Source organism: Zonotrichia leucophrys, chromosome 2 (assembly GCF_028769735.1).
Source record: "Zonotrichia leucophrys gambelii isolate GWCS_2022_RI chromosome 2, RI_Zleu_2.0, whole genome shotgun sequence".
Taxonomy (NCBI): domain Eukaryota; kingdom Metazoa; phylum Chordata; class Aves; order Passeriformes; family Passerellidae; genus Zonotrichia; species Zonotrichia leucophrys.
Genome location: NC_088171.1, coordinates 81,458,504 through 81,484,158, shown reverse-complemented (window position 1 = coordinate 81,484,158; position 25,655 = coordinate 81,458,504). Strand labels below are relative to the sequence as shown.

Genomic DNA, 25,655 nt, shown 5'->3' with positions numbered 1-25,655 from the left:
GAAGTAAAACAACTTAGATACTTTCACAGATGATGTAAACTGATTCATTTTACTTCTCTCCACAGCACCTGTTTTGTCTCAGCTGTTGATGCTCATATCCACCATAAAACACCTGATGGAATCAAGCTGAAGAGAATGCAACAGCATTCTTCCTCCCTGACACTGCTTGTGGCTTTCTGGATATGTCTGAAAGATGGGAAGTTCTCTCTCTTCCCCACTTCAGAAACACAATTATAATATATTCTGACCTACAAATGCAAAATGGAATTGTGATCTTACACATTTTACAACATAAAAACAATTTTGTACCAGCCTGCTGGTGATCTGTTCACACTAGAGTCCATTTTTGTTTCTGTAATTTGTGAGCCACAAAGTCATCTGCTCACAGAGAGCACTGCTAGGCATTCCCTCAGAGTTAATATTAATACTGCTTCAGGGTATGGATCTTTCTAATTCCAAAATATAAAAGCCATGGAAGTAAACCATGTATCCCCTAATAAAGGGAATACAATGCAAGAGAAATTAAATGCAGGACAAATTACACCGGAGTTAATACTTTAATTCAAACTATGGTTTTTTACTTTCTTCCAAAGCTCAGGTTTTACTCTCTTGCGTATTAAATGCTGTCGATCTGTCTTCTCTTCCTCTATTCTGCAGAGAACTTTTGAAGTAAGGAAATACTAAATGAGGATCTTTGCAGAACTTGTCTGCATTACTTCAGTTTGGCAGAGAGATTTCTTTACCAAGAGTCCAGCACTGAAAGACATTTTTGCATTTTTAAGGCCTGAAAATCTATAGATGACCTGACCAATGAAAATTGCAGATGAATTTTGATCCACTGCTATTCAACAGCATCTTTGAGTTAGTGAACTCAGTCACTAACTGAGGGAAGGGAACACTAAAATGTATGGAGTTTTTTCCCCAGAAGGTCTAAAATATAAACTCAGTAAAAATACAATTTCTCAACAATCTAGCTCAAAATAAAATAAACATCCTATCAAAAAAAAAAAAAAAAAACAACAAACAACCACAAAATAACTGAGTTTCAATTGAAACTACTCATGATTATGGATCAAACTAAAAATACCTTAATTAAATCCATCTGCACATACTATTTGACTCAAAAGTTTAATGGGCCTGGTCGGGATGGACTTAATTGTCTTCATAGCAGCCTGTATGGTGGTGTGTTTTGAGTTTGGGAATTTGTGATCAAAAGCTAAAACAGTGTTGATAACACACCAGTGTCTTGGCTATCACTGAGCACTGCTTGTACAGCATTGAGGGGGTTTTGCGGGATCTTTTCCTTTTCTTCTTCTAACTCTGCCCTTGCAGACAAGTAGGCTGGGTGTGTGGAAGAAAGTGGGAGTGAGCACAGCCAAGACAGCTGAGCTAAAATTACCACCAGAGAGATACTTCAAACCATATAACCATGTGCCCCCCAGTAAAAGCTCAGCAAAAGGAGGAGGAAGGGGGACTCTTTGGGGATAGAGCATTTATCGTTCCCAGGAATTGTTAAGCATGATGTAGCCTTGCTTTCTGTGAAGTGACTAAACCTCTGCCTCTCGATGAGAAGTAGTGAGAGAACCTCATTTTGGTTTGCTTCTGCTTGCAACTTTGCCTCACCTATTAAGCTCTCTTTATCTTGAGTTATCTCACTTTTACCCCTCTGATTCTCCCCCCACCCCTGCCACAGCTGGGCTTAATGAATGAGTGACTGGTGGGGGCTCAGCCTCCAGATGGGTTCAATGTACCATGTAAGAAAAATAATCCAAATACATACACTTCATTTTATATCAAGGCAGACATACGTGACTATAGGCCCCAGTTTTAGATTGGAAACTAGAACTAGATCAAGTTATGTGAGATGGAAATAGCAGAGAACCTGTCCAGCCAAGTAGGAAGAAAAAACCAGACTCTCAGTGTCACTCTCTGCCTGCCATCCTAGGCAGCCCTAATCATTAAGAAAGTTAATTAGGAATAGGCAGAAAACTAGAATTAAGTGCAGACCATGATGGACACCTTCAAAAAAAGTAAAAGGCCTTCCCTGAACATTAACATACTGATAAGGAAGAAGAGAAAACTCAGAGGAAACCATGTAAGAATGTTAGGTCACATACTGGGGGAGACAGAGACCACACACCCCTGATATTCATGTGGCACAGAGAGCTTTTATTTTCTAGCCCCTCCTTTATATATGGCATTTGAAAGACCCAGTCTGGATGTTCTCATTGGTTTGAATTCCAGGTCCCTTCAGGTCCTGGCCAGTGAGGTGGCTGCAACATTGGGAGATATTTGGTTGGCCAACACCCTTGTCAATCACTGAAACATAAGAACAACGTGCAAAATTCTCTATTAAAGTCCCTCCTCTTTCTGGCTGGTAGAATCACTTTTTTTAGAAAAAAGCTATGCCCACAGTTGGAGGGCCTTAGGAAGAAAATTTTGTTGCATGAGCACCTAACTGATTAATACCAGACACCCACAGTATATTTATTACTTCTGCTGCCAAAGTTTCGCTCTCTATTGAAAGACACTTAACACTCTGGTACCAGCAGAAATCAGACTGGCACCTCAGAAGGTATTTACTCACAGTTTATTGTTATTAAAAAAAACCCGAAACAAATAAAACAACAAATCCTGAGCACTCAATGACTTGTATTTATACATTGCCTGAGGCCTTTGTGCATAGCCAATGCATGTGCACCATATGTTCGTCATCTTTATTCAAATCTAAGCTACAAATGGATTGTGCAGTGAGAGCATAGACCCTACCTCACAGTGCTTTGCAGAGAGAAATATTTACAATAACTTATGCCTCAATAATGAGGAAGATATCAGGCTTCTGAACTTCATCATTTCAATATCTAAATGTATAAGTGGTGGGGGAGGAGTCCAGAAGGCATGTGAGGCCCAGGGGAAGAGGAAGAAGGAAGAGACTCAAAAAATGTTACATTGTTTACTAAGATTAACAGATCATAACAAATAAAAATGAAAAACATACCAGAGGTATTTCTGCAATTCTCATATTGAAGGATTCTCTGATCCACTGCACTGCATACAGGTAATAAAGATATTACAAATGTGCATCATTTTGAGCATTTAGTGAAAAATTAGTATTGGCTCTCTAGAAGCTGCCCACTTCACTGTCATTCTCCATGAGTTGTTCTACATCTAACTGTTCTAAAACAAATGAATCAAGACATGCTCTTGGGTGTTCTGCAGCTTCTCCACTAATTAATTCAGACTTTTCTTCACTTGCATTTGAAAGAGAATATGAAGTCTAAAAGGTTTGTGGATTTTTGCCACTATCGCTTCTCTCATTACGCAGCTGAGTGTGATTTAGCCCGTGGATGTACAGTCAGCACACAGAACAAAACTGCTGAGCACCCACAAATACTGCTGAAATCAATAGAATCTGCAGGGACATTGTGACTTTGAGACACAGCTTATCCTTCTTCAGAAGCCTAGTCATAGGTGGAAGGCCTTATTCTGAAGCTGTGTAAAAAGATTTCTGTACTGGTGGGTTTCATCTATTTCATTTCCAGGGGGCAGAATCAGGCACAGTGTACCAAACAGGCCAAGTGAGAAGAAAAGAAGGAAACCTCTGTCTCAAGATGAATGGAGTTCAGAAGAACCATGAACCCATTTGTGCACACAGGCAGCAAATCCATGGTTGGCAAAGTTACCCTATGAGCAACACATCACTTAATGTTGTAAATTAACAGCCCCAGCAGAGGTTCCCATTGAAAAATACCTTTATTTTATCTATCTTGGATGAAGATGGAGTGTTTGGCATTCAAGGACAGTGCAATGGAGGTATCCTACAAGGCTTGTCCTTATTCCATCTCCTGTTAAGCACTGCCATCAGAAGGGCAGGAGAGATGCATGGTAGTCACAGCACAGAGGTCATAAGCATTTTCAAAGCTGAAAAGGCCAGGCTGCACAGCCCATCTGCCTTCATCATTACTGCCAGAGGTTAAGATGTCTCTGTATGATTGAGATGAGTACTAAAAAGGCAATATGATAGCTGATCTGTTTAAGGAAAGGTCCTTACAGTACAAGGGCTGTAGTTAACACTGCAAAACATGTGACATCATCAAAGAAAGTGAAGGAGTCAAGAGGGAGTCTAAGATCTGAAGGCATTAAAAGCTGTTTTTCAGCAAGTTCTCCTGGGTTCAGATTCCATCCCTTTCCCAGCACAGGGCTAAACTTAGAAGCAGGAATACAAAATGCAGTAGATTCCCTACATGACACAAACAGATAGCACATGCCTCAGGTGGTAGAAAGTACCTGTCAAACAAAACTGAAAGATATTTTCAGCAGTGTCCTCATAATACTCTGTTGAGACACAAGATGCAGAACCTGATAACAGTTTTTTTCAGAAAAGTTTGAATTCATTGCTTGTAGAGGAAAATAGGAGTGGATCCCCAAAAGACCCCACTAGAAATACAACTTGTGGCAGGGAGCAGCAAAAGAACTGTGGCTGCCCATGTGTGTGCCCATCCCACCACCCCAGCCATGAGCAGGGCACCAGGAAACCCCCAGCTCTGGGCACTGGGCACCTCCCTGGGGATGGGACAATGATGAGCAGGGATGTGGGCCCAGCTTGGTGGGACCCATGGCGGGGCAGTACTGAGCTGGAGACCAGACTCTGCTGTGGCATCACTGACAGGGCTGGGCAGGGACAGTCAAGGCTGCTGGCACCCCTAGAGCCATCACAACTTGCACAACACCATCAGAAAGAACTGTAAACAAGAAGCATATTGCAGTTTTTGGTTTAAATTTTCCAGGTTTCACAGCTACCTAATAAAATTTTACTTGCTACTTGTAGACCCTGTAACATCTCGTTACAGGTCCTCACATTTATTTATTTTTCTAGCGTGACAAGTACATTGATTAGAGTGGCTTCAGTGAAAGGCAAGGTCTCATTGGAGCCTAGTAGAAAAATAGCTGTAAGGCTGAGCAAGGAATATGTGAGCTGCTGAAGGAGACAGGTGATTTAGCAACAACAGGCACAAATAACATTGATGTATTTAATGCTATCTGTCTCACTGAGGTCTACCATACCTCTGTGATTAGTGAAAGGGATCATGGAAATCTACCAGCAGTCCAATAGGACTCAGGGATTAATTGAGAGAATTCAGCCCACACCAGCTCATGGGATCCAACAGGCTGTATCCTTGCAAGGCTGCACTCTATTATCTTTGAAAGCTCATAGAGATCAAGTGGTCCCGCATGACTGGAGGAGGGCAAATGTTGTATCAATCTTCAAAAAAGTCACAAGGTAAGGGAACTTCAAGTCTCATTTTGATGTCTGGAAAAAAATCACAATGCAAGTCTTTTCCAAGAGTGTTTCCGGGCACATGAAGTAGATGTCACGTTAGGTGAACATCTATTTAATGTAGATTGTCATCTAGGGTAAAATTACTAGGTTTGGGGATGAAGAGAGAGCAATGGATGTCATTTACTTTCATCTTCAGAGATATTGTTGACTCTCACAATAATCTTGTATGAAATTTATCATGTTATGATCTGTATTGGTAGGCAATTAGATATGAGAAAACCTGCTTGAATGATCAGTCTCAGAAGACAGTAGGTAACCCATCCTACTGAATCTGGAGGTTAGCAACAAGTGGAGCACCACAGAGGTCTGTCCTGGGACCTGTCCTTTCTAATACACTTATCAGTGACTTGGAGGCAGGTGGTTGTACACACTTCCATCAAGTTGGTACATGCATCAAATTAGGAGAAAGAGCTGATATGCTTAAGAGCAAGTCTTTGTTAAAAGGGATATAGACAGACTAGAGGAATGGGCTAGCAGGAACTTTATAATTTCAAAATTGAAAAATTCAGAGTCCTGCACCTGGAAAGAAATGAGCTCTTGCACAAAACAGATGGGGAGTGATCGGCTGGGAAACAGCTGTACTGGAAAGGACCATGGGCAGCCAGCCAGCAGTGTGCCCTGGCATCCTAGGCTGTATTATCATAGCTAGTAGACAAAAGCACTTCATAGACCTCATCTCAAACACTGCATCCAATTGCTCCCCTCAATACAGACATTGATGAAGTGGAGCAAGTTCAGCAGAGCTCATTGGAGAGCTACGGAGACACTCAGGGGTCTGGAGAATTCACCCTGTTATTAGAAACTGAGCTAATTTGGCTTGCTCAGCCTGGAGACAAAGCTTCAGAGGAATCTAGCTGCAGCCTTCTCATATCTACACAGAGGTCACAGAGACAATGGAGAGAGGTCCTTCAAAATGATGCATGATGAGAAGAAGAGACACAGCAAGCATTTCAAATGAGAGACTGAGACTGACTGAAGGGATTTTTATCTTTCATCACAAGGGCAGGCAGTCATAGGAACAGGTTACTCAGAAAAGATGTGCAGTCTCCCTCCTTGAGATTTTTAAGTATACAAAGTATATAAAATTCTAAGTAATCTGGTTTGATCTCATAGCTCATCCTACTTTGAACATGAGGTTGGATTAGAGACACCTGTTTAGTTCCTTCCAAAATCAATTATCCTGTGATGCTGGGATTATATTTTCTATCCAGAATAGAAGACCTCAAAATCTCTTTGCATTAAGGTTTTGGACTCCATGCAAGCACAATTTTTCCAGAATATGCTACATCATACAACCTCTATGACTAATGAAAATTGGTAATCACAGCTAAATCACAGAATTGCAAAAGGTTAGAAGGGACCTCTCAAGATGTCTGGTCAAATCCTTCTGCTCAAGTTGGGTCAGGTACACCAGGCTTCCCAGGAAAAGCAACATATGTGGAGGAATTTTTCACTCACTCTGCTATTAAAGGGAATTTCTCTCCTCTTCAGAAACCCTTATTTAAAACAAACCAAAATAAAACAAATGCAACAGCGTCCAGTGACTTCTTTACCTGCAAATACCAACATGGAAATCAATCAGTTGTCTCATCTGAAGAGCAGCAAAAATACACTAAGAATTCCTAAAAAACTTGGTGAAGTCTCAGGAGTGTGGAAGTCTGAGAGAAGATGATTAAAGCAAACACATGGAAAAGCAAAGACACATGGAAAACGAAATGGAACTGGTCTCAGACAAACTTTCAGTGGTTTACTTTCTTTTAACTCATAGAAACATATATGCAGCATATGTAGCTATGTTGAGTAGAGCAACTGGAAATAATTCCCAGGCTGGAATTGTCAGGTGCTCTAATAGCAGAGTCAATCAAGACTTTTTGAATTTGAAATGTTACCTGGGAATTGATACCCATTTGTGCATTTGTCTTCATACATTCAGAATGACAGCTTCTGCTCACCGTAATGCAGGCATAGGAGGAAGTAAAAAATCATTAATTAAACAATATGGAGGAAGGACTTAGGAGTTTCATGAAAGTTACTCGGGAAGGTGAATTTTAAATATACTACAGAGTAAAATTACAACTTTCTATATCTTGAGAAAATATATTTCTCCCTCAAAAAGATTTACATTTTCTCACCTGAACTGCCAAATGATTTACTTAGCAACTGATTAACTTTTAATTTCATGATCGTTAGCCAATATTTCACCTAAAATAGAGAAAATTATCATTGTTCTTATTAAAGATCTGGAGACTTACTCTTTTGCTTTCACAACTCAAGGACTATAATTATAATTGAGATGTCAATGAATTCTTCTGTATCTACCATGTAGTATAATATTTCCTAAGTGAATTATAAATAAAGACTTTATATAACTCCTATGGCTCTCTTCAAAGCTAAGTTTCCTAAGGTGTCACTTTATTCCTGGATAAATCTTACCTTAGCAAAACTGTGACTAATCTCTAGCATATATGCAGTTATCTCTCTTCCTCATTGAAATAGATGTTATCTGTACCAATGAAGCAGCTTATCCCTGCTTCTCTCATCTGGACATGAAATACCTCTGCTGCTGCCAGTAGAACATTGCATTCATGTACCTTTGTCTCAAAGAGATGATTTGCTTTTTCCACTAACTCATATTAAGATAAAGGGAAATAGATTTCAAGTATGTGAAGGACAAAAACTTAATCTGAAGAAAATTTAATGTGAAGGACAAAAATTATGATGTTGTGCATAATCAGCAGAGATTTACCAAGTGTAAATCATCCGTGACCAACCCAATTGCCTTCTATGATGAAATGATGAGCTGCATCCCCTGGACCAGGGGAGAGCACTGGATATGATCCACTTTGGCTTTCATAAGAATTTTGATACAATTTGACACTGAAGCTCAGAAAGCTGAGAAAATATGAGCTGACTGAACTGTGAGATATATTGAAAACTGCCTGGACACTGCGGGCTCACAGTAATCAATGGCTCAAAGTCCAGACAGCAGTCAATAACACAATGAAAATCAGGGAGTTTATTCTGGGTCTGACATTGTTCCTCTTCTTCATCAGCTACCTGGGTCATAAGGAAGAATGCCCTTACTAGAAAATGCAAGGACAGCTCCAAATGGAGGAAAACTTGAAACATTGAGCGGTAGAGTCTTAATTCAGAGCAGTTTGAGGAACCTGTGAACTAGAGCAGGAGGAATTTCCCAAAGCTTAATAAGCAGAACTGCAATGTTCTGCACATGGGGAAGAATAACCTCACACACAAGTACAGCTGGAAAGTGGCTGTCTGACTGACGGCCCTGCTGAAGGTGCCATGGGGCAGTCTCCCTGGGAATCTGGAAAGCCAACACTGGGCCACACTGAGGAAGGTGTGGCCGGTCAAGGGAGCTCCTGCACTGAAGAGATCATGTCTGGAAAGCTGTGCTCTGGAAACCTGGGGCTCTGCCCCTCATGGAGGATGATGAGGGGCTGAGTAAGGTCCAGCAGAAGGCTGTAAGGATGGCCATCACTTGGGCCCTTAGAAGAGACTGGGAGAGCTGGGCTTGTTCAATCTGGCAAAGAGGGAGAGCTAACAACAGCCCGCATCTCCTTGAGAGGCAGCTCCAGTGACCACAGAGACAACCTCTCATCTGATGTGGCCAATGGCAAAACAAGGGCCAACAGGGAGTGGCTGCAGTTAGGAAGACTGAAGGACATTGAGAAAAAATTCTTCACTAGAAAGATAGTTGGGCACTATAGCATATTATTCACATAGGTGGAATCCCAAGCTTCTCCAGGTTTTCAAGGTTGTCAGACAAAACAGATCTAGACTTACTAACAGTCCTGCTTCAAGCAGAAGCATGGACTTGATGGCCTTCAGAGGCCATGTCCAAACAAAATTTTAATGATTTTGTGAAAAGCTTTGAAAAAAGTCACACTGACAAGTGCAACTAGCTTTTTAGAATAATGCTTAGAAGAGTTATGGAATATGTCGTATGTTCATGAAGTTTCTTGAATAAATGTAACCAATAAGAGTAAGCACTAACCCAAAACTGTAATATCTCCCTTCATATTACCTGCAATTAAAATTGTATATGACAATTCTTCACCTACTCAGGAGCAGCAAGCATTTACTGAGTTACAAACCAACATGGAAAGGCAGTTTTCTATAGGCAGAATGTGGCCTAGACTTTAATCAGAGAGCAGCTAGAAATGCCATTTCCCTTCTATAATGTATTAACATATTTTTGTTTTTACTGTCATGGCACCTTCAACCCAGGAGCTCCAAAAGAGTCCAATATTTGTTCAAAGAAAGAATCATTGGTTGAGAAAAGAATCATGAGCATTAATCTGTCAACTTTTTGGCAGCTCTCCCATGCAAGATTTTTTTTTAACTAGACTGAAAAGGGACTGCCACCAAACAAAAATAAACTAAATAAAAATAAATGCAAATCAATTTGCAGTATTTGGTTTCTTCTTCCTGACTATAAAGGAAACCCCTGGATTTGATGCCTGTCCTGGCAAATTCTCAGCTAAAAAGCCTGCCTCCTACCATGCACATTATTTAATATCTGCATATGCCAGTATTACACCAAATGCTTAAGTGCTTTTTCTTGCTGTTGGTCAGTGATTTCAAGTAATTAAAAAAACTAAATTGGTATGTAAACCACATAATTTGTGGGACCCACCTTATCTCCTTCAGCAAAACAGTTTTCTTTTTAATCATTACACTTAAATCAAGCCACTCATATTTACAAAGCTAATGAGCTACTTAGTACTGCTGCTGCAGCCATTCAGTCATGCTGACTTCAACAGTATATAAAGCAACATATTGAGAGAAAATAGGAATAAAAAAGCCCATTTGTGGTGGAATTATAAAATAGTTTATAGAAAAATCCTGGGAACTCATAGAGAATACTCAGAACTCGTAAAAAGGTACTGAATTAACTGCATGTGCCTATATCAATAAATTCAAGGCAAGGCAAGGGCTCAAATACCAGCCTACACTCATCCATAACATTTAATTGCTAACATGTATACTCCATCAACAGTTGGTAATTAATATTCTCCCAGACAGTGGGAGATTAAGTACAGTCTGCAGGATAAGAGAGGTCAGGGACAGTGTGTTGTGAATGCATAAATGCAGTATGGTCCCTTCTATTTTTTACGATAGGCACAGGAGTCTTGAGGAAAGCTGTTCAAAACAAGAATCAGCATTACACTCTCCAGTGGCACAGAACCAGAATGGATATCAAAGCCACAGATGGTATCAGGTAGCACCAATGCAATTGGTTTGTCCTTACTCCAGAATTAGTTCTCCAGTGCTCTTTATTCTTTAGCACATATTCATTTCAACACTGCACTGCTCCTTCAAGGAGCAGCGTGTCTGGCACTCACTGCTGTAACCACAGCTCACAAAAACATTCCTGATAAGTCAAAAATGCAGAGCCTGGGTGCTGTACTGCTGACTATGCAGCCGCAGCAAGAAAGAACCAACCCAAGTGGGCAGAGTTTATAACCAGTTTCCATCGTGTGGCTTTCCTGCTGCAGCAGTAACATTGGCAGCACCTGAGCTCAGCAGCTTTGAGCTAACTGAGCTCATCCACCCCAGCTGCAGCTGCTGTAACACAGATATACCACAAAGTCCAGCTTGCAAAAGCCAGGGAGTCCAGGCTGGCTGGAGCTCACAGGACACACACAGAACACTCACAACCTGCCTTGTGAAACAGAAGCTGGAGTGATGTGAAGCCCCCTCAGCATTGTCAGAGATCCTCAGTGGCACCTCCTCAGGCCCAAACTGTACCCAAAGACTGAGCACGCCCGGGGGGTCAGTCCCACAAGTGAACAGGCAGGTACAAGATTCCCCCCTCTGTCACACCAGAGGGTTTTTCTCCAGTGATGTTTGGCATAGGGGAAGTAGTTTTACCTATGTGGATATGCAATCCTACAACTTCAGCAGGAGAAGCATTACACGTCCTCCCAAAGAAGAACATCCAGATCAACACACTGTACCTTAAAAAGTAGTGCAGCACCCCTGCCTGAAACCAATATGCCTGAGCAGGTCTAAGTAGCAATAAAGGCAAATTTTGTCCATGACACTGATAGGAACAATCCACTTCCTGATAATATGTCTATAATCATAACAGAAAAATACTTCATGGTCCATAATCCCATCGAACTGGTGAAATTCAGTAAGCAGTACACGACTGGGTTTAACTCCTCGGAAAAAAAAAAAAAACCAACACTTCTAAGCATTTTAACTTCTGGTCCTTAACAACCTGAAGAGTTTTCAGGGTGATGCCTTCAATAAGTCATCTCCTGAAGTTCTGATAATAAAGTTTTATTACTTTCCTGTAAGTAGATTAAAAAAAGTCATGCCTCTGAGTTAGGAACAAGCACCAAAAGTGCTTGATTTTTTTTCATTTTCCTTCTAATAAAATAAAAACTAGTTATTCTATGCAAAAATGGGGGAAAATGCAACACACACAGAATTCCAATTGGCATCACCACACTTGAGTAGCAGAGGCTACTCAAGTGTTTCACTTATAACAAAGAAAAAGAAAAGAAGAAAAACTATATTTCACTGAATGGAGATTGGTAGTCCCTTCACAAAAAAAAGCCCTCTCATTTAAGGTAATATGGAACTATTCTGTTAAGTCTTAAAGACCTGCCTCAGTGAAACATTAGTTTCTCAATTGGATCAAACTAATTTGACTTAAAGTAAGTGGGAGGAATGGTTTAATTAGCACTATTGAATATACTCTGCACCAGACTAGATTTTCCTCTCAGCATCAGGCAGAACTCATTAAAAAAGAGAACTCAACCTTTTGCTCATAATTACCTTTGGTAGACCAGCACTCGAGACAATTTTCTAATTGCAGAAGAGGAACTGCACAAAGCTACCATTCAAATGCATATATTAATTTAGTTTTATTTTCTGCTCAGCCTTCCAAAACTAATTATTTAACAGTGAGGTGAGGAAATTGGAGAGCAAGCCTCAAGAGGGATGGGGCAGAGGGTCTCTTAAATAAATTGCATTTGAACCTTGAAGGGGAAGGACAATTCTAAAAAACAGCTTGCAATATTGCATACGAAAAAATGGCCCCCAAACAAGCCCTGTAAAGGACACACAGTTCAGCATTGTTTTTGTCCTCACACAGCTGCCTTACAAGGTTGGAGAGTTACATAGCAAACAACATTCACTTCTAAAAATGAAATTAAAGATAAAAGTAAAGTTTTGTATATGGAAAAAGCAAAAGAGATTTGACAAAGTTACAGGTTCTCAGCTATAACTACCTAGAAAATATAACTCAGAGTTGCTCTGTGGCAGCCAATAGAAGACATGAAAGCAATTACTGAGATCATTTGTGTTGAAGGGAAAACCAAAATACACTAAGAGAAGCATAAATGAGGGTTTTGAGGGTTTCCTGCTCTACATTTATTACCCATGAGGCCCGCCCTGACATCACAGTACAGATATTGCAATATGCACACAAGAAACTGTATGGGGCCAATGTTTTAAATTAAATCTTAAAACAGACTTTGTGAGTGTGAGGAAACAACTTTCACAAGACATTGTTCATCATCAACTAAATGGCCAGAACAAAGTTCATATATCAATGTTCCTACTGGGCACCCATAATCTGGATGGTATCTCAAGGAAAGAGACTTGCTAAAGTCATTATGTAAATCAAATACTTCCTAGTGCACAAAGGAATTCTCACACCAAGTTTAAGACTTGCTTTGACTATGCTTAGAGCACAGCCAAAGACCAAACCAAGGAGTGTTAATAGGACAGAAAGGAGCTTGACAGCACTTCTGAGAGAATCCTCAGCATCTTCCAAGATACACCTCTAAGTCTGCAAGTTTTCTGGGGAGTAATTTCCATGTTCTGTGGCATACAGGAATGCCTTCCTTTGCTTCATCTAGCAAATCTCTGTCCTACTGTCATTCTACTCTGTAGATCTCCATAAAGCCCATTTACTGTTACTCCAGCTGCATCATAGAGGGGAAGCTGCTGTCAAGAAAAATTATAAACACCTTCTAAAAAGGCCACTTTCTCTCTGCTAAATTACTTTTGATAGCATCTTGTAAATTTATTGACAATAAATTCCTGTTCCACAGCATAACTTTAAGAATTGTTTTCTTGATAATAGAAAGAAACAAGTTAATGCATAACCTTGTTCATTGCCAGGTGCAGCAGAATCCTGCAAACAGTAACACAGAGTACAAAGACTGATGAGAGAGTCAGCGCTGTGGCTGGATGATACCACTGGAAATCCTCAGATATAGTCTCACTGGAGCACAGGAATCCTGTTTCTCAACAAACCACTGCCAAAAACGCACACAAAGTCTATCTTGTACCTTAACTGCCCCAAAACAGCACAAGACAACAGAAATCTCTAATATACTACCTAAATTTTAGTAAATCATTTTGTCAGCCTTAGACAATCAAACTAATTTTTTCCCCCTCATTAATTCTAGTTTGTCTTTACCACATCTTTCATAGAACCCCCAAGCAACCAATTCATAAAATAATTACACTGTCCCATGAGAAAAATCTTGGATTTACCTGGTAAAAATAACTACTAGACAGGAAACCTATGGTTTGATAGTATTTTCATTTAGTTTAGCATATCCTCCCTTTAGTTGCATCACTGATTGGGATAAAAGAGGTCCTTATTCAGACCAACATGACCAAAATCAGAAACAGACTTCTCTCTCCTTAGAAACAGACTTGGAATCAGTTAAGCAAGGTCTAAGCTTTTGATGTTCTTCTCAAAGAGGAGACTGATTCAAGAATTCACAGTACAGAAAAACACAGGAAGAACAGTCTCTACAATTTAGGAGTGTAGGATTTCTCCTTAAACAAAATACAGAGAAAATGCAATTTAGGAGAACCCTGACTACAGAAAAAGGTAATATGTTATGACAAAAGCACAAGAATTATATTTAGCAAAATGCATTTTAATAGCTGCAATTAAATTATTATAAGGTATCTTAAGGTGAGACTTTCATATAAATGAAAAAGTACCAAGATTAAAATCTAAGTCATAAAAATTACTATATTTTATGGTGTTTCAGCAGAATTACATCTAGGAAAATAGTGAATTACACAATATCATAAGTATAATTCACATGAAGATTTTCTCTGCAAACCACATAAGAACCTTATGGTACACACTAAATAATAGTCTCTAATGGAAATTTAATTTTATCTTCAGCACCCAAGTGTTTAAAATTAATATGATTCAGAATTGTTGAAGGAAGACATCTATGCAGGACTAATACAAGACACGCATTTCAGAAGTCAAAATCCATCATCAACAAGTCAGGTCTTTGCTGTGTTTCAGAGCAGCACACACATAAAAATACTGCATACAAACAGAAATCTTATTTTATGGGTACCACTGTTAAGTGGAAAATATTGGGTTTTCTGTAAATGTGTCTACTCTTTGCCCCTATGAATGAGTAGAGACAAAAGAAAAACACGTTGGGGGAAAAAAAGCCCCAGAGGCATATAAAAATAATTATGATATGAATCTTCTCACATGTAAAGGCCCATAGGATTTCTTAGTTCTGATGAAGCTCAGAAAAAAATTCTTCAGTCTATTAACCTCTTTCAGAGTGAAGAACACAAAATGCCTGAGAAGCAATCAGCACAATTTATTTGGACAGCATTTTCTGCAGTCCTAAAGAACATTTCTACTCAAGACTTAGAAGTATTTTTTAAGTAATGGAATCTCCAAATCTTGTTATTCCTCCTTTTATTTATTTATTTTTAAAATCTCTTCACTCTTCTAGAGATTTTTCCCACACAGCCTTATGTAGAGGGCATTTGTACACTTCATGGGCATTGTAAAGTATGGACAACAGCAGGGGGGCGGGCCAGACCCAGGGTGTTCTGGCTGCATGGATGCGTGAGTGTGACATCCCAGTCCATGTGGAAGAGTCACAAAACACAGCAGAGAGGCATAAGCAGCACACTGGAGGCTACACGGGGTTTGGCTGCTGAGCCCTGGTAGGAGCAAGAGGGATGAACCTTTCACTGCCTGCTGCTCCAACAGGCTCTGGAAGTGTGGGAGCAGCTGCCTGTGGAGATGTAGGGGCACTACCAAGCTGGGAGGTGCTTTGGCCTGGGTCACTGGGCCAGTGTGGTTGTCATGGATGGAGAGGCTGCCTGTTCCCTGCCTGTTCACCACCCGGGCCTTGGAAGGGCTACCTTTCCCCAGCTCCACATCCTGCACCACTGCAGTGGGGCTCTCCACTGGAGGCCAACTCTTCCCTTGCACCCCTCCAGCAGCTGGGGATGCTGTGTAAATCCACACACAGGTAACCAGGCTCACCACCAAACCACAGCCAAAATGCAGGGAGTAGATTTATCTGCTTACCTCACTAACAGTGCTGGGCAGCACAGGCACACAGGGATACTGGCTCCATTTGGCTTAGTTCATCCCTGCAAACAGAGACACTCAGGGATTCTGGCTCCATTTGGCTTAGTTCATCCCTGCAAACAGAGACACTCAGGGATACTGGCTCCATTTGGCTTAGTACATCCCAGCAAACAGAGACACACAGGGACATGGGCTCTGCTGGGCGTAGCTCATCCCAGCCAGGATGGCCTGCTGCCAGCCCCAATATATCAGAAAGCTTTGCGCACACACAGTTTTTCCCAAGGCTGCCCAACACAACTTCAGTACTGCCAATAGTGTCAAAATACTATCAGCTCCCTGCTAACCATTTTATTTTACTGCCAAACCTCCAAATCAGACCTACTTTTTCCATATATAAGTAATATAAATGGTTTTTTATATAACCGTTCCCTTCTAAACTCTAATTTGCACACCTGCCTGGCTCCTATCCCAAACTTCTCTGAGAGTTTTGAACCCTGACTTTGTTTCAACAGTTCTGACTAAATCTCAACCTCAGTTATTTTCCAAAGACTCTTCACTGTGCTCTCCCAGGTCATGGCAGGCCTTAGCAGAAGCTCCAACTCCATGCCTACTAAACGTTGAAGAAGAAGAGAGAGAAATTGTCTTCATCACTTGCCAGTATGTGGGCCCTCAAATTGTTCTGCTCTTTCTGCTCTTTTTGCTTGTGTTCCAGATAAGAGCATGGGACAGGGCAGGAAGGAAGATAGATGAGTTCAGCATGCCTCAGTTGCAGACTTCATTTAATGCTTCTGCCTCTGAAAGTTAACAAGCAAGGCAGCAGAAGGTACTATAATAAAAAAGAAAAAAATTCAACTAGACTGGCTTCAAAAATTGAGACACAAACCAAAGGTACTTGTTCTGATTAACTTTAAAAAATAGACTGATAGACTTAAAAAAATTCAAAAGCTACCTTCCTCAACCAGATATTCAGGAAGCAAGTATCAAATTTAGGTCTCAGGAGAAGCAAGCAGACTCATGGCAGGACCCAAAAGTATAGCCAAAAGCAATACTTCATGAAGCACTTTCCACACAGATCTGCTTTCATCCACAGAGCTGTGCTGTTTAGTGCCCCCCTGCCTCTGGCAGAAAAGGATGATAAAAGGAATAGCAAAACATTTAAGAAAACAGGGAAGAGAAAAAAAACCAAACCACTTAACAGAGCAAAACCAAGACACCTGGTGAGAAACACTGTAGAAGTAGTGCCCTGAAAATTGGTTAAGACAGTTCTTTCCTCTGTATGCTGAAAGGCAGCTCTCTGTCATCTTCAAGGGGCATATAATGGCTGCTGCAGATACCATTTTTCAACAGAAAGGTATGGCTAGGTCAGATGTGGCCTTAAAAACAAAAAAGGGTAAGGGGAAAGGGGGATGGAGTTCCATCACATCAAATATTTCTGCCTTGTCAAGTTTGTGAAGACAATATGTACATTAAATTTCAATGCAGCACCTAAAAGTTGGGGAAGGTATAACTGAGGAAAAAAAATTTAAAAGGACAAAGAACTAAAGAGTTCAATTTTTGTACAAAAAACTGAGCTTCCTAATGTAGGAAAAAGTCTTTTGTTAATGATAGCAACAATGCAGGCCAATAAATCAATGAAAAGGACAACTGGCAGAGAGTTTACAGAATTTAAAATAAAAAGAAAACCCCCACAGGGAATTAATCAACTTTCCCTGCAAAATGTTCACCATTTAATACCATCTTATGTACAAAATACGCCATTAAAACTTTTTTAAGCTATCTTTGATTCAATATCTCTATCATGTAGATTTTGTATTTGTGAATGTCTTTAGGAACTTTATTTTGGAATTTCTAAAATACTAGTTTCTAGTGTTTTAATTAAACTTCAGTCAAGTAATAGAACTAGCATTACTTTTCTAAGACACAATTGATATGCTGTATACATCATTCCTTTCAGTAGTCAATCAGAAAGTGGGGCATCTGAAATGTGAAGTAAACATACCTTTGAGATAAAACTAGAATTGGTAGATTTACATTTTAGTTGCAATCCTGCACTTCTATACTGTGATCTTTTGCTAAAATATACTAGTATTCTGCCCGTTTTCAACAGTGTGTGCTTCATTTCACTTTTAAATTTACTGGTGCTTACTCTTGTAATTTAGAAATAAAGAATATATAATTTCACAGGAGCACCCTGAATAAATTCAAGATAATTTTTTGGTAGAAACATGGAGAGAAATACAATTTCTGGCTTCTAAGAATGGTAAGCATCTTCCTATTTTTGGTGAACTGACCCTGACTGGATAATGATTCATCACCAAAAGCTGCTCTGTCATCCTCTCCTCAGCTGGGCAAGGAACAGAAAGTACCCCAAAAGGCTTGTGGGTCCAGATAAAGACAAGGAGAGATTACACACCAGATATCACTACAGGCAAAACAGATGCAGCCTGGGAAAACTGATTTAATTTATCACCAATTAAATCAGAGTAGGATGACAAGAATAAACCCCCAATCTTAAAAACTTCTTTCTCCTGTCACCACTCCCTTCTTCCCAGGCTCAACATCACTGTTGACTTCTCTGACACCTCTCACCTATTGGTGCAGGAGGACAGGGAATGGGACCTGTAGTCCATAGTATTTGCAGGGACCCCCGTGGCAGGGAGGAATGATGAGGAGGACTCCATCTTATCAGAGGGCTAATTAATTACTTTATTATGCTGTACTATTCCATATTGTATTACACTACATATAAACTGAATCTGCCAAGCGCTCAACTCTGCACACAGCTGCCCAGAATCTCGTGACTGTCAGCCAACAATCCTGACACACACACACATGCTTGGCCCTGATAGGCCGAGGAAACAAAACACCATCACTTTGGGTAAACAATCTCCATATTGCATTCTACTTTTGCACAAATACAGACACAGTAAATGATAAGAATTGTTTTTCCTTTCTCTGAGGTTCAGAGAATGTAAAACCCAGAAATATTCTTGGGAAGAATTGTGCCTTGCTTTTCTCTATGAAGAGAAATGTGGCGACAGTAGTCACTTGATCACATGTTGTCTCTCCCTCTCCATTGTCCTCAGCAGAAGGACTCTTCACACTCTTCCCCTGCTCCAGCGTGGGGTCACTCCTATGGAAAACAGCTCCCCGTGAACTTTTCCAGTGTGGGTCCTTCCCACAGGCTGCAGTTCCTCAGCAACTGCTTCCAGTGTAGGTGTCTTTCCATGCAGCACGGTCCTATAGGAACGGGCAGCCTGACTGTGGGTCCCCTTCAGGGTCACAAGTCCTGTCAGCAAACCTGCTACAGCATGGGCTCCTCTCTCCACCGGCCGCAGGTCTTGCCATGAGCCTGCTCCAGCACGGGCTTCCTACTGGGCCACAGCCTCCCTCGAACATCCACCTGCTCTGGTGCGGAGTGCTCAAGTGTAAGGGGATAGAATATAAGAAAATAAAGGTAGTGTAGGAAGTTATCTTACCCCTAAGGACTTGCAGCTGGGCCAATTATCAAAGATTAGGAACAGGCCTGACTTTAACAGGCCACAGCTGTAACCAATGAGAAGAAGAGTGCTATGAAAGAGCGGGGTGTATGGCTGAGGGGGGAACTGGGGTCAGTTGGCTGCTTTGTGAAGAATAAAGAGTCAGTGCTCTAAGGAGTTGCCCATGAGAAACACCAAGAACTCATGAAACTTTTGAGATACGGAGACAACAGCATGGAACCCTTGTAATAAGATGACAACACTCCAGGGCTGCAGGTAGATCTCTGCTGCCCTCTGGAACTCCACAGTCTGCAGGGGGACAGCTGCCTCCCCATGGTCTGTGCCCAGGGCTGTGGGAGAATCTCCTACCTGGTGCCTGGAGCACCTCCTCTCCCTGATTCAGCCTGGCTGAGATCTAACTCATGGGCAGCAGCACATTAAGACTCTGAGATTTGAGTTCTGATTGCTGTGTGTTAATTTAGGATGGAATTCTTAATCAGTTGTTATAAAAACTAGTTCTCAACAACATTCTAAGTAAAGTATGACATCCATTTCTTCTCCCAAAACACAATTGCTTCTGATGCTTGTGATTGTGGTGTCCAGTGCGCCCTGCCATTGCTCTCCTTTAGACTTCATCACTGTATCCACATACACAAATTGTTCTGAGACTAAAAGCCCTGCAGCTAAGTGCTGAACCATTCCAATACTCCTTGATAAATAAAACACAGATGCACTACAACAGATGTATTACATTTGGGTGGCCAGTAAAATTCATTCCTTTGCTGAAACCACAATCTGAAAGATTGCATTTTCTAACAGAATGGCCCTTGTGTCATTACACAAGTAGTATATGTAGCTCTGGAAAATAAGTTTGTTCAGGAAGGAATGAAACCACAATATATGAATGAGAAGAATGAAAATAGCAAAAGGATTTCACATTATGCTATGACCATTGCAATGTTTTAATCTGTCCTGCTAACAGACAAGTGTGCAAATGGAGGACAGAGGGATGAGTGTTTAGCTTTGATTAAAAAACCTCTCAGAACATACTGAACTTCACAAATGTCTGTGAAACAGCATGAATTTTTAAAATAGATATAGGAATATTTCAGACACAAAATGCAATTTATCGTGCTACCTGAAGAGTCAACAACATAGCAGCTGTTGCAGACTAGTTATTTTAAAAAGCTGTAAATTGAAATGGCAAGAAATAACCTCTGCCACAAATACAGAAGACTTGCAAGGAGCTATTTCAAGTAAGACAAAAAAATGACATTTTGTTAATAGGAAAGAAATCTCATATAACAGCTAATGAAAATGAAAACAGAACCATGACCAAGGGTGTTTGTCTCTTTATTAATATACAAAATGGATTAATAGCTATTCTATTTAGCTTTTGAAACGACAATTTTAATACTGCTGTGATCTCTTTCAAAACCTAAAAGGAATGTAAACTTAATAGTGCTCCTCTGATCTAGTTATGTTCAATTACACATGCATGATAGACCCATTCACAGTTAATGGGAATGGAATTAATTCTGCCTAAATTACAAATTGCAAGCTACTGTCTCTACATGTTATGGATTTTCATTTAAAAAATAGCCCTTCTTGTGAGAAGAGTAGCCAGCTAAACAAGAGCAGATAAAAGAAATTCAGGAAGGAAATAAAGAAGGTGGGAGAAAGGTAGAAGGAGGCAATCCATTAAAATGCTACACTAAACTAGTATGCAAGTAATTTTCCTGGTGAGAAGATCCAAGAGAGAACAACTGGGACTGGAATTAAAAGTAATCATGTCCTGCCCTGTGATAAATGTTCTATTAACTTTGTAGGCTTCAGAGCAATATTAAGGGCTGCAGAATAGTGGGAAGATAAGAATCCTCCCAGCCAAAACCAAAACCAGACAATCTCACGGATGAAAGTGCTGGTGAAAATATAATTGCAAAAGCTGGCAGATTTTTACACTTTCACTAACACTCTTTTGCTGAAATGAGTTCTTGTCACACATTTGAATCCTGCACAGGAATGAAGAAATTTTCACTGTGGCACCACAAAAAGGTCTGGTGTTTCCAACCAGAGAGCTCAATAAATTTATGGAGCTCCTGCATATCAGGAAGACCAAGACTTTTAGAGAAAATTAACACCAATATTTCTGTTGCTTTGAAGTATTTATCAAAGCAGAAAAAAAAATTAAAAACACCCAAACCATTTAGAACTATCAGTTTTTATGTGCATAAACATTTGCTTGCCTTCTTGCATAAGAATCTCTGTATGAAAAGGCAAACAAGCAAGGCCTGGAAATGGATGAAATATGAAGCCTTTCCGCACCTCATGAGGGAGCAGTCCTGAGGAGCAGGACAGGTGGCAGCTCAGCAGAAGCAGCAGGTCCAGGACAGGTAGGGAAGCCAGGCTGCCATCCAGCTGAGCACACATCAGAGCAGACCTGGGGAAGTTGTCTCTGCAGCCATCCCAGATATTCAGGCTGCCAGGCACTGCTTCCCTCAGATGGCCAGAGCAGGAATCTGGTATCATTGGCCTCTTTTCTCAAAGAGATCTGGGATGAAGACTGCAAGCAGCAGCACTAATTTGCTATTTGAGGCTATTCCTTGAGAATGAGGTCTAGCAAGAAGGCTTCTGGCAACAGCTCCACTGCAGACCTTTGTAGGACATTACACCAAACATTGTAATCCCTTGGTTCAAACCTGATGCTTGGGCAGCTGCAAAATTCTTGGTTGCATCAGTATTGACAGCAATTAAGTCCAATGAATCTGGTGTAAAATGTGTAAAAGAAAATACTACAAGCAGCCACATTCTTTCATTTCTCCTCACAAGGTAGCTGGGAATCTCAGCTGGCTGAAACTGCCCACAGCACGTCCTAGATAAGCCAGGTTCAACAGATGGGCTATTCTGGTTATTATGTCATTTGGGTAACAGAGGTCCCAAGGACATCAAGATAATGTTCCAATGACTTCGTAAAGGAGAGTTCAGGCAATATTTTAAGGCTGTTTATATAGGTGCTACATGTGGAATTGAGTACACTGAAAATGCAGAATGAAGGGGAGTTGTTTTATTACAAACAGATATATTGCAAACTCAAAGCATATCACACCACTCAGAGAGAGTTGGGTGACAAGATATTTTCCCTAATGTGCACTAAAATAAATTAATGTACACATCAGAAGAGATTGACAGTGTTTCCTTTAGATGAATACTTCAGTAAACTGCACTTAAACAGAAACACAATAAACCAATTACTGGGGAAATTCTTTCCAAAATGTTTTAGCATTAATTTTGAGCAGCCTCGCCATAAGAAGAAACAATGAACTCAGATCAATTTATAGCATTTGAATTACACTGCAGAATTTCTTGGTTACTAGAACATTGTTGTATAACTGCATAAAGTCAGACACCACAACTACAGCAACTACAATGCACTGTTCTCTTTGCATCATGTCATCTATTGCATTTTGGCATTGAAATTCAAACAAATGGGAGCACTAATCAATGAAGTGACAGTGCTAATCTATCTCTTCATCTGGATTTTGAACAGTGTACCTCCTTAACGATTACAGGCTCTCAACTTTACTGTTACTCAAAAAGCATGTATGAGATAGTACATTAATTGTCATCTGGAACTGTCCCTGTACACCAAGTGTCTGTTCTATAATTTGCTTTGAATTACAAAATTCTGAATTTGAATTCTCACTAACAGAGAAAGTACAGTGCATAATGCAGCAAATCTCTAATTTTTTAGAAGTTTACACTCATTCAGTAGCATTATGTCAAACCGATAATTAAGCCTGGAATAACAGCACAGCTTTACAGGGCTGCCAGCCCAAGTACTGTTTAGTAGATAGGCATCATCTGTATGTGGCTCCCAACTGTGCTCCATCAGACAGAACTCTGGGCTAAAACTCAGGACACCTGGGTTCACCTCCTGACCGTGGGCATTGCACTTCCCATGAATACAGAATGAAACTAAAACTTATCTACTTTTGAGAGATAAGATTAGAAGACAGGCAAAACAGCAAGTAGGCTGCTACACTTTGTTAGCTGGAACATCCCTTTTCACTTCCATATAAAACATCACCAAACTTGAGACTACTTACATGCTGCATCTCATCGATTCCCTGCTTCAATCTCTTACAGCTTCTGCTATTCCCACTCTTGCATTCAACTCTACTGAGGTATCATTCAGTTTTTCTGCACCTCTCCCTCATTCCAGAGGGAGTCTGACTTCTTCCAAGCACCAGATGGAAAGATTTATCTCCTGGGAGTCACCCATTGCAGTAGGATAACTGCACCCTCGGTTACAGGACTTAGGAATGTTTGCACCAAATGAGTCCCAGGACTGCAGGAGACAGAAGGATGGTGGTATGGCTAAGGCAGTTCAGCGCCTTCCTCAAAGACCTGACTGATTTGGTCTTTATCTCCTCAGTCCTGGAGCTCTCTTCAGCAAACTGAACTCACAGCTGATCACTGGACATTCTGTGCATCCATTTACTGAGATCCAGATTTACAGAAATGCTGATCATGCAAAAAGGTACATCCAAAGACACTAGGAAGTACATTTTCATAAGAAAAAAAATTAAATTATTCAAAGTAATTTGGGCATTTAAAAGAACATAAAAAATTAGAGAATGTGACAATTTTAGGTTTAAATCTCTTTGTACCTTGCTTCATGCTTTGCAAAATCAAGATAGTTTATTTTGTCTCTTAGCATATTCTTTTCACTGCATCTCTGATACTTGTGAAACTCATTCTACAGCAGGAAACTTAGTTTTAGAAATTGTCTCTTCAGGAGAATATTTTACATGCATTAAATAAGGAACTAGATGAATTATAGAGGGTTTGCTATTTTTTTTAATTCTGGCCATTCAAATGTAACTATCAGTGCAGAAAATTCCCTTCTGTTTGCTGAACATTTTAAGTTTGTACTTCAACATTATACTAATCATGAACTAATTTTCATTTCTATATTTCCTAGTTCTTTAATACTTACACTGCCCCTGTGCTGTCCTAGAGCTCAGCAAGCTTTATATCACAAGAAAAAATATATAAAAGGGCATAGAAATGAGAAATATTTTTGGAATATTGAAACTACTGAGTTTAGTTTCAAGTTCAGATTGAGCTTTCACAGTAAGTCACATTTTATGTGCTCCTACTCATCCCATCTCAATTAAAACTTGTACATTTGCCAATAAAGATTTCAAGATCAACAGTTCATTTATCACATTTGCTTGAGTTACTCATGTCTAAATTATATGTCCATTCCAGCTACTTACTACACAGCAGTTGGAAGGACTGATTAAAGACCATGGTTTCTGTTGCCAATGACAACTATGATAAAAGCTCTTAAAAGAAGGAAGAATTTGATCTAGTGCCATGAAAATAATGTGATGGAATATAGCAAAGTTTTCAACTCTCAAGATGAAATTATTTTCCAACATGACAGATGCACTTGCTCTGATAAAAATTAAATTATAAAAGTGAGAGCCTGGCTTGCTAAACACAAATCCTGTGAAGTAAGACAAAACAGCAATGTACCTGTTTAAAACGACAATGTTAAGTATTCCAGTAGCCAATTCAGTTTGTTTTTAGTTTTCCAAAAAAATGTTGCCTTCATGTTCAGAATTGCCATGAAAAATAAATACAGGAACACATGGCAGGGAGCAAGGAATTAATATGCAACAGGAAACAAAACTGTGCTGCAGGGGTAAGCATTCCTGTGATCATACAGATAGAGTAGTCCCAACCTGCTTGCTTCAGAAAACTCAGTGCTCAACTGTGAACTACTCTTCCTTCTTTCTTGCAAGACTAAAATGTTTGAAATTTAGCTCTTTATTTGGTTAAGCTGGTCATGCCTTAAGCAGCTGCACAGCACACCTTAAAGAATATAAACTTTTCATCTACGTTGGCATAAGCTCAAACTGCAATGGCTGAACACTTAAGCAAAGAGGAGAAATCAAAGAATTATATGTGACTCTCCAAGAGAGTTTCCAGGATAAAATGAAGTCCTACAAGATTAGGAGAATTCACACAACCTGTTCAGGCAAAACTCTCAAAATATTTGTAAATGAATGCCCTGAATGAAAAATACCTTATTTTATTTTTTTTTTTCTTTTACCGTAGAGATATCAGGAGGGAATAAAATGCACTCACCCAAGAGAGTGCACATCTTGAGCATATTTTTATTATTCAAATAGACATTTTCTGACCTACACCCTCAGTTTCCTATACTTAGCGAAGTTGCTCACAGCTTCACTGAAGTTTCTGCCTGCATAAATAAGCGTGTAGAAACAGCACACTAGGAAAGTTATGTGGCAATAATAGCTATGGAGGATAGCTGAAAACCATCCAGTTAAAAATTCCTGATTTTAAATGGAGCACATTTGTTATGGCATTTTAACAATCGGGTCACGATCATCGACGGTTTAAAGAAAGGTGTGCCTATATGTAAGTTTTTCTGCATGGT

At 40.0% G+C, this 25,655-nt stretch overlaps 1 long non-coding RNA gene across 1 annotated transcript in view; it reads right to left on the bottom strand.

The window, feature by feature from the left end:
- The window catches only part of LOC135443221 (uncharacterized), a 74,970-nt gene that overhangs the window by 32,686 nt on the left and 16,629 nt on the right, over positions 1-25,655 (bottom strand). The window lies entirely within an intron of this gene.